Source organism: Euprymna scolopes, unplaced genomic scaffold (genome assembly GCF_053919585.1).
Source record: "Euprymna scolopes isolate OS-2025 unplaced genomic scaffold, ASM5391958v1 sca315, whole genome shotgun sequence".
NCBI lineage: Eukaryota > Metazoa > Mollusca > Cephalopoda > Sepiida > Sepiolidae > Euprymna > Euprymna scolopes.
This window is the reverse complement of record NW_027633342.1, coordinates 1-10436: the sequence shown is the minus strand read 5'-3', so window position 1 is coordinate 10436 and position 10436 is coordinate 1. Positions and strand designations below refer to the sequence as shown.

The 10436-nt window shown below is 36.7% G+C and overlaps 1 pseudogene; it reads right to left on the bottom strand.

Moving 5' to 3' along the window:
- Positions 1-6737: 6737 nt before the first annotated feature.
- Positions 6738-6872, bottom strand: LOC145274294 (U2 spliceosomal RNA; annotated as a pseudogene).
- Positions 6873-10436: the final 3564 nt, after the last annotated feature.

Genomic DNA, 10436 nt, shown 5'->3' with positions numbered 1-10436 from the left:
CTTGACAATTCATTAAGTACACACTAATTAGAGTTCTTAATTAAAACGATTGACCTGCACTTAATATCCCGACATCAACGGCAAATAAAGTAATAAAAATACTCTGACGTTGTAATATTATATACTAGAATTTCTACCGATTCTTCGGACACACACACACACACACACACACACACACACACACACACACACACACACACACACACACACACACACACACACAGAGTGGTAACCTTGGTTGAAGTGAGTGTCCCTAATGATGGAGGTCTGAACAGAGCTGAAAGGGAAAAACAGACCAAATATCAAGGTCTCATGTATGATATGAAACGAAACTGGAATCTTAGGGAGATATCAATCATACCAGTTATTATAGGTGCCACAGGGCTTATGAAGAAGAACCTGAAGTCCTACCTAACTAATATTCCTGGTGAACCAAATGCAAGAGAGATCCAGACAACTTCCCATAAGGGAACAGCGAGGATACTAAAAAGAGCTCTCGGTTTGTTTCAATAAAAACAGGGCAATGTTGGCAGCTGGTTTGGCTGCCCCATACCCAGCATTACAATCTTCAAAGGAAGAAAATGAAAACACACACACATGCACACGCACACACACACACGCACACGCACACGCACGCACACACGCACACACACACGACTCGTTATTTATTTGAGGACGTACATTATTGTTCATAAAAAAATTCAAATTCATTTAATAAAACAGTATATAAGGTAGTCTGAAAATTTTATTATAAAAATGAAGACATAGTGGAATTAGAAAACGGGACAGCAGTGGTTGAGTCCAACGAAACCATTATTCGTAGTTGGCTAAATTATATCGTACTAGCAGGCTGCCCGGCATTGCCCGGTCGTGAAATACGCATAAATATTATATTTTAATTAATGCAGATTTCTTATTTATTATAAACAGAAATATCGTAGGTATTGAACGTAACGTTAAATTTCTTAAAAAAAAAAGATGAAATAAAAAAACAAAACAAAACACACACACACATACACAGAAAGAAACTGAAATATGTGTATGCGAGTATTATGTATTTTTTTAAAAACAGTTCATTTTTGTAAGTAAAAAATATATCGAGCTGAAATCGAAACTAGAACCTAAAGACAGTGAGCCAAGTACGATAACCAGCTTGTCACGATCTTTAAAAAGTGTTTTCAAACCTACTTATACTTAATATAAGGAAGCTGTCATGTTTCACGACCACGCATTATTCAATTTTGACTCCTTAGTAGTCATTTTTTCCGGATGAAAACCGATTAAAAAGTTTTCCACGTGTCTGAATAAACTATACACCAATTTGCAAGTCTGTAGATTAAAAATTTGTTCAGTATATAGGTTAAGAAGTGTCATCACACACACACACACACACACACACACACACACACACACACACACATTATCAGTTTTCTATATATCTATAAAAGTTAGAATGTGTGTGTGTGTGTGTGTGTTAGGACATGTCTCAACCTATACACTCAACGAATTTTTGATCTACAGACTTGAAATTTGGTATATAGGATAATCAGACGTGTGGAAAACTTTTTAATCAGTTTTCATCCAGAAAATGGCCGCTAAGGGGTCAAAATTGAAAAAATCTGTACTTGGGAGTCACCAGATTTTTATCTGGTTTTAACTATTTCATGAATGCGCATGCGCGGCCGTGAAGCATCAAATCTTCTTTATGTTAAGAATAAGAAGTTTGACAAGCCGGTCCAATGGTTATCGTACTTGCCTCATTGTCTTTAGATTTTGGTTTTGAATTCAGCTCGAGTATCTTTTGCTTGTTGTTGTTCTTAATTTTTACAAGAAGTGAACTGTTTAGAAAAAAATAATACTCGCATGCACATGTCTAATTTTCTGTATGAATTAAAATATAATATTTATGCGTATTTTACAACCGGGCAACGCCGGGCGGCTTGCTAGTATATATATATATATAAAAGTAAGAATGTGTCTGTGTGTGAGAGAACACTTTTGAAACCAATGTACTTGATGATTTTTTGATCTACAGACTTGAAATTTGGTATACAGGGTATTCAGACACGTGGAAACTTGTTAACGGTGTTCATCCGGTAAAAAAAGACCTACTAAGGCGTCAACATTGAAAAATTGGTATTTGGGAGTCATCGGATTTTTATCTCTTTGTCAACTGTTTAACGAAAGCGCATACGCGCCTGTGAAACCTGACAACTTCTTTATATTGAGAATAAGTAGGTTTGAAAACACTCCGTAAATATTGTGTCAAGCTGGTCTAATAGTTCTCGTACTTAACTCACTGTCTTTAGGTTTCGGCTTCGATCTAAGCTCGAATATTTTTTTAAAACTTACAACTAGTGAACCGTCTAGAAAAACAATACTCGCGTGGACATGTCTCACTTTATGTATGAATTAACATATATTTATGCGTATTTTACTACCGGGCAACGTCGGACGGCTTGCTAGTATATATATATATATAGATTAAGACGAAGCTATTAATATATATATATATATATATATATATATATATATATATATATATATATATATATATAATTATATATAGGAACTTTGTCTTTGTATGTCTGCGTGTGTGAGTTCGTTCCCTATATATTCGAATACGGCTGAGTTGATTTTATGAAATTTCACACAAAGGTACTTTATGCGCCTTACAGAGTTCTTAAATAGGTTTTGCATCGGAATGTCTTTGATAAGTATCGATAATCGATAATCTAAATAATCCGATGAAAGGAAGAACAGGCGATTTGGCCAAAAGTTAACACCTTACACAGCCTAACATCGCAAGTTCATTTGAGAAGGTTTATTACCACACAACCATAAAGGCCTAACATATAAAATCTACAGGAAGTTTTTAAGTATGACTGAGGTGCCTTCAAAATGAATGTTTCTGTTTAGAGCACAATTAAACCACGATACTTGATTTTTGCATTTTAAACTGATTCAAACGAGTATACATAAAAAATGATTTTATGAAATCAACAGTATGTTCTCCACAGTGCAATGTAGACTACAATATATGGTGGACTAAGTCACTGCGTGTAGGCACGTGAAGTTTCCTCCCGGTACACTGCGGTGGGTCCCCCAACTAAAGCAGGTAAGCAATCAATTCGATTGAAAAATGGGCGATTTCACCTATTTCGATGACAATAAAAATATGGGAGTGGGAAACATTCGTTGATTATCATTCAATCCCATACAATGTCGGGTTTCCTTGCTAGTCTTGTTATAAAAAGAAGGAATAGTGAGGTTAGAACAATGGCAGTTGTTTAAATCAGGTGTTCTGCCAACGGAGGTACAAAACAACTAGTCGTAGTTGGCCAGATTTTATCGTGTTTAGCCATCTAGGCTATAATATAAAGGGCAAAAATCTGTTTAACTGTATGTATGAATATATGTATGTATGTTTGTATGTCTCGCAAAACTTTTCGACAGAGGTGGGGTAGCAAAAAATCGTCAGTTCATGACAATTTAGCCATACACGCATGCACAAAAACGTTCTTACTTGAATTAGTTTAAATAAAAAAAAACGACATAATTTCACTTAGTCATAGATCAGATTAGTCGGTATAGTAGCTGCGTCGTTATCTTGAGATTGCAAGTTCGAGCCAAGATATCATATATATATATTTTCGATTTTTAAAGTTTTACTAGACTACCCGTGACCCGTTTGGTCAGTATGTTGTATTAGCTATGGAATTCATGTATGAGCGTGACATTTGTGACGTAAAGAAAATAGTTTTTTTTAAATAACAGAAACATTTCTATGAAAGTATATTAACATGAAAAAAGAATATAGATAGGTTTCTATGAGTCGTTCTGTTTATTATAATTGATTATTTTTGAAAAAAAATCACAGTTACTGAAATATAAGTGGTTGGCCATACTTAAGGTAAATGTGCACTGAACAGATACCATAATATTTATTATAGTTAAATTCAAATTTTGATATATCTGCTTTTTTTTTGCATCATTCATTTCTGTATTACGTTTAAGTTATTTGAAACCCCACTCTTCCCATGTAAAATAATAATTTCGAAATAATAACGTTAATATTTCAGCGTCCCAATTGTTCTTTTGTTTTTTGTTTATTTTAAACCACACTCTTCACTTTTTAAATAATAGTTTCGAAATAATAACGTTAATATTTCAGTGTCCCAATTGTTCTTTTGTTTTTTTGTTTATTTTAAACCCCACTCTTCCCATGTTAAATAATAGTTTCGAAATAATAACGTTAATATTTCAGCGTCCCAATTGTTCTTTTGTTTTTTGTTTATTTTAAACCCCACTCTTCCCATATTATATAAAATTTCGAAATAATAACATTAATTGTCCCAATTGTTCTTTTGTTTTATTTTTCGCGTTTAAATTATCCAAATAAACAATTGTTAATTCTGTCTGCCTTTTTTTTTTACATCGTTCATTTCTGTATTACGTTTAAGTTATTTTAAACTCCACTATATAAAAGGCAAAATGGGCACGAGCGTTTGTGTATGTCCATGAAAGGCTTATTTTTTTGATTGAGTTAAACAAAACTCCCACCGTGTCGTCGTCTCCAGTGTTTGTTTGTCTTTTTCGTATAAATAAAGCAAAACTATTGGAACGCAACCGCTTGGCCTTCAGACTGGGTAGTATCTGTTCTGTAATTGGTACTTGGTCAATGTAGGGGAAACCCTTCATACTGAGACAATTACTATTTATTTGGACAGAGCCAGAGCTCCCGTTTTTTGGAGAAGCATGTTTTCCCCCACATTAAAAACGACGGGTCTAATTTGTTTTAATGAGAGGTTTAAAAGCAACGCCATTTCTGCAAGTCATCTTTTAGTTTACTATGTTAAATTTGAATGCTTCGGACTTCTGGCCGCGTCATGGAGTAGCGGTAAGACGTTAGATTTTCTTTCACTCTCTTTTCTGTGTTTGCGTCAAGAGTTCGAGCCTGACTGCTTACTGCCACTTTTTTTACACCTCAAAACACCTGGGCAACGGCGGGCACCCAGCCTAGTCTATTATATAAAAGGTGTGTGTTAGTATGTGTATGTGTGTGTGTCTGTGTGTGTGTCTGTGTCTGTGTGTGTTTGTATGTCTTTCGACACATGCAACGAACACTGAAACAAATGGATACGTTAGAAAGATCGATCTCTCGGACGAAAAATATCCCAAAATTGTCCGAAAACCTTCTTTGACCGTCAACTGAGTCGGTTTTTGCAAGGAGGGGTCAGTTTTTACATCGACATTTTTGCAAGTCATTCACGTATAGCGATCTAAATGTGCGTTTTAAAGACTTTATTTTGAAGGTACCTGACGGCAAAGATTAGCCGTGAACGAGACGACTAACGTATTTGCTTTTTTTTCACCTCCTCTTTCCTTTTTCGCGTTACAGGTTCGAGCCTGGTTACTGCGGCTATTTTTGTTTTTCGCTCGCACAGGTACTCATAATTATTTATTTTTTTAGGGTGTTGGTTGCTAAATAGCCTTACCATACCACCTTTCGACACTGTAAGAACGCCGGGTACCCATGCTAGTTTATATATATATATATATATATATATATATATATATATATATATATATATATATTATCTCAACCTCTTTAAGAACTCGGCTCTTATTGTTAAGAACTCTAAGTTGAAATTAAAATCGGCCTTGATGTTATAATGATAAGACCATTCTAGTCGTGTAAACGTTTATATAGATGTTAATTTTAACTGTATTTCTCGCAGGTAACGTTGGCCGTGTGGTTTGTTCCTTGCTAATGGAGCCAGAGATGGCTTCGTGGTCGGGTTCGAATCTCCCGACCGGCTGTAATCGTAACTCATTGCACCGATGATTCCCGAAAGGATGAACTAATAGTGTCTGTAGGTATTAAAAATAATCATAGTAGTAGTAGTAATAATAATAATAATAAAATAATAATAATAATAATAATAATATATATATATATATATATATATATATATATATATATAGTCATCCACATACAGTACTGTTTCGCTCTTTCACAGCTCATCAGTGCGGCTAGACAGGCAACTACCTCAAGCCAGGATTGAATCCCGACCGTCTGTACGACAGTCAAGGTTCCTATCGGCGGCTGCTGAACGAGTCGTGAGTTTAACGATGTTTTGACATCGTCCGAAATACCTAAGCTCGATTTGTTTACACAAAGGTCATCGCTTTATACGCTAATGGTAATTCGTGTATCACTTCTCAATATGCTCAACGCAAGATAAGGAGCATTATAGTCATTCACATACAGTAGTGTTTCGCTGTTTCACAGCTCATCAGTGTGTGTGTGTGTGTGTGTTTGTATGTGTGTGTGTGCGTGTGTGATAGCTTTTCAAATCAATTTAGTAGTTTATTGCATTTCAAAAGAAAAATTGTTACAATATCATTTCATTTGCAAAATTATGTCGTTATCACATTTTTAGTGGCTTACACAACAAATAAATTCCTTAAGAACATATGAAACAACTCTCGTGTAATGAATGAATGCGTGAATGTAGGATTGACATGAAATTCTTAAAGATAAACTAAAATGACCGAAAAATGGGCTGAAATGACTTAAATAAATAAAAAGTAAATGCCTTAGAATGACTTTAATGAACTTAAGAATGAATTGAATGACCCTAAAAATGACTTGAATGCTTAAAAAATAACTGGAATCCTTCAAAAACAACTTAAATGATCTGGAGAATGGCTTTAAGACTGACTGGTTGTAAAGAGGGTGATCATTTTACATTAAATTAATACAGAAAAGTGAACCCACTTTATATCACAAAGTTACAAACATAAGTACAGCATGTAGTAAGAATAGATACTACACTTTGATCTTGGCCAAAAGGCAAAGAAAAGGGCATTTATTTGCTCCCCCACCGAGCAAATTAGGTACAAGGCCGATTTTTAATGTGAGGAGTGAAGAGGAAATGGGGACCAACTCCTCGAGAAGTAGGGGAGCTGGATAGTGACAATTGGTATGAAGGGTTGCCCCTACATTGACCAAGGTCTTATATGTGGGTGGTATTTATTAGCTCCCCCACCGAGAAAATTAGGCACAAGGCCGATTTTTAAGGTGAGGAATGAAAGGGAAATGGGGACCAACTCCCCGGGGAGTAGGGGAGCTGGATAGTGACAATTGGTATGAAGGGGTTCCCTTAGATTGACCAAGGTCTTATATGCGGGGTTGCCCCCACATATAGTCTTTGTTTGCAGTATCTGCCGGAACAGATGGTATTTATTTGCTCCCCCACTGAGCAAATTAGGCACAAGGCCGTTTTTAATGTGAGGTAAAAACCAGCTCCCCTAAAAGTAGGCAAAAAGGGGGCACTCTGGTTACCAAAAATAATAATTGTCCCAGTATAGAGGGTTTCCCCTCCATTGACTGGTACAAATTATCTTAAGTGCAGCATCTGCCGGAACAGATGGTATTTATTTGCTCCCCCACTGAGCAAATTAGGCACAAGGCCGTTTTTAATGTGAGGTAAAAACCAGCTCCCCTAAAAGGGGTCACTCTGGTTACCAAAAATAATAATTGTCCCAGTATAGAGGGTTTCCCCTCAATTGACTGGTACAAATTATCTTAAGTGCAGTATCTGCCGGAACAGATACTCCACTTTGATCCCGGCCCGAAGGCCAAGAAAAATCTTAAACTGCTAAGAACAGCATGTATTAACAACAGACCTTTGATCTTAACCAAAAAGGCCAAGCACAAAAGTCTTACGGACAGACCGACAGACCGATCGACCGACCGACCGACGGAGTGACTTATAGAGCCGCTCGCACGCGACTAAAAACATTATTTTGAACAACTTACATGGTTCATATAACCGACACACGCCGTCAACATTTTTATCGTTTTGAAGATGTCTTCCATGCTTACAGTATTGTAAGTGGCAGTCTTCTGGAGGTTGAAGGCTAAATACTCACTATTCTCATTACATATGATCGACTGAGCATCAATCTATAGTACCCTTTGTAAAACATTTGCAACAAATACTCGTCTAACTACAACAACAGCCAACAATTTCCCTTACTCTCTATAGGTTCCTAAAACTAAACAAAACTTCCATGAGCAGATCCTCTTTCTTAGAACTGTCTAACTGTGGAACACAATACCGTGGGGATGTTTCCCAGCTTACTATCACATGGTCGTTTTCAAATATAATGTAAACAAGTTCTTGTTGAGACGTTCTCTTAAATAATTAAACCGTACCCAATTTTCACTGTAACTGATTACTACTGGCTTGTCTCAGCGTCTAATTAACACCCATTAACCCTTCTTATAGAGTGGTCCCTGGGCCTTGGTAAGTGATTGCTGCAAATAAAAAAAAGGCGACACCTTTCCGGCATTTGGGGACATATACAGCGAAGGAGCGTGATTTTGCTGTGTGTCGGTTTAGTCGTGGGGAGGGATTTAAATCGAGTGAGACCAATGCTAGCAGCTTGTCAAATTTCATTAAAGTACTTGTAAAACAAGCATAGGAACGCAACATTTCGGCGATGGGACGGAGGTTGGAGCTTAGTTGACAGTGTAGCATCTGTTAGGAATTAATCATATAATGGGTTTAGTTCGACAAGACGCACACGAGGAAACTCGGAGGTTAAAACAGAGATGTGGCAAGAAAAACAACAGTAAAAACATCTTTACTAATAAATGATGTCAGATTGGACCTGAAAGGTTACGTAATTGCTTAGCGGAATAAACAAGGCCGATGTCAAAATGAATCTTGCAATAGTAAGCCACTAATTTATTGCCAAAAGTGCGATGTAACTCTTGCTTTACAATGTGTAAATTTTATCTTGAATATATAAGCTTTTTCCCCCAAAATATATCACATGCGTCCAGTGTCCTACTTATAGAAAGAGACAGTATTTCGCTTTCTACCTAGAATAAATAACTTTTCCTTTAAATTTGTGCATGTAAATCTATTTTTAGTCATTACAAAAAAAAGTTTTCAGTCGTTAAAAAATTAGATTCCAGGGAACATAATAGGTTCAAACAATTTCTATTATATTCTAACACGGAAGTTCGACTAATGGAAAGAAATTGTAAAACGAAAACCCATTTTTTATCGAAAGACACTCTTACGTATTATTTATTAATCACGTTTACACACTTATTCTCGTTGGACCATCGAAATTAAGCAATGTTGAGCCTGGTTAGTACCAGATGGGTGACTATTTGGGAATAGCAGATGCTGTATGTAGGAGAACGTCTAGACCTCTCTGAAAGAACTGCAAAAACCTAACGTTGTCATCTTCCATGACGTGGATATACAAGTGACTAGGGACCACTTGTGAATTTGATGTTCCCATGAAACTTACTCATTTGGAGGAAACTGGTTCAACCTGTTTAAGGTTGAGTAAAGAAAGGTAAACGAAGTAAAGTAAACAAAGAAAACGAACGTAAACAACAGAAAAACCAAACTGCTATCCTTACATGATCAACGCTCTGATCCCCATCTGGCATCAATTGTGATGGATGACTCTCGTCTGGGTGAGGCCCCGTGTTTTGACAAGCTTCTGGGTTTGACCTTTACTCCTGATCTGAAATGGAACACGTACATCAAGTCTGTTGCCATGGTCGCTGGAAAGATGGTGGGGTCCTTCTACCGCTCCAGAAGATATCTCACTACGGATGCAATTCTCTATCTATATAAAAGCCAAGTACGTCCAAGGATGGAATACTGTTGCCATATCTGGGCAGGAGCTGCTAAAAACAGCCTATCCTGCCTTTACAGAGTACAAAATAGACTTTGTGGCTTAGTGGGGGATGCCCTTTTCTCTACCCTGAAACCTCTCTCCCACAGAAGAGACGTTGCGAGCCTGTCCTTGTTTTATCGTTATTTCCATGGCAGATGCTCGTCTGAACTCCAATCTCTGGTCCCCCCCTCGCCAATCTTTCACGAAAAACACCCGTCTAGCTGAATCCACTGTGAAAAATTTCCCCCACTCTATATCTGTGCCTAAATCAAAACGCAGATTCCATGAACAAAGCTTCTTTCTTAGAACTGCACGCCTGTGGAACTCTGTTCCGTCTGCCTGTTTCCCTCCGGACTACAACTTGGATGTCTTCAAGTCCAACGTTAACAAATTCCTAATGAACCGCCCCCTTAAGTAAACATTTCAGCAAATCTCCTCACTAACGTAATGTACTTGCAATAACCCTTATCCCTGAGTGGCTTCCGGGCCTTGATAAGTGGTGATCACTGTGTAAAAAAAAAAAAAAAAAAAAAGAAATAACTAAAATAATCATGGATTACAAAAGGAAAATGCGAGCATGAAAAGTAATATGGTTAAGCTTAAACATGGAAAAGTAAATGACTAGTTGTCAAAACTAGACTGGAAAAGAGAATAACAAGATATTCTAGTAAAAAATATAATAAATTTATAACTTAAAATATTGCAGCATAAGGAATTAA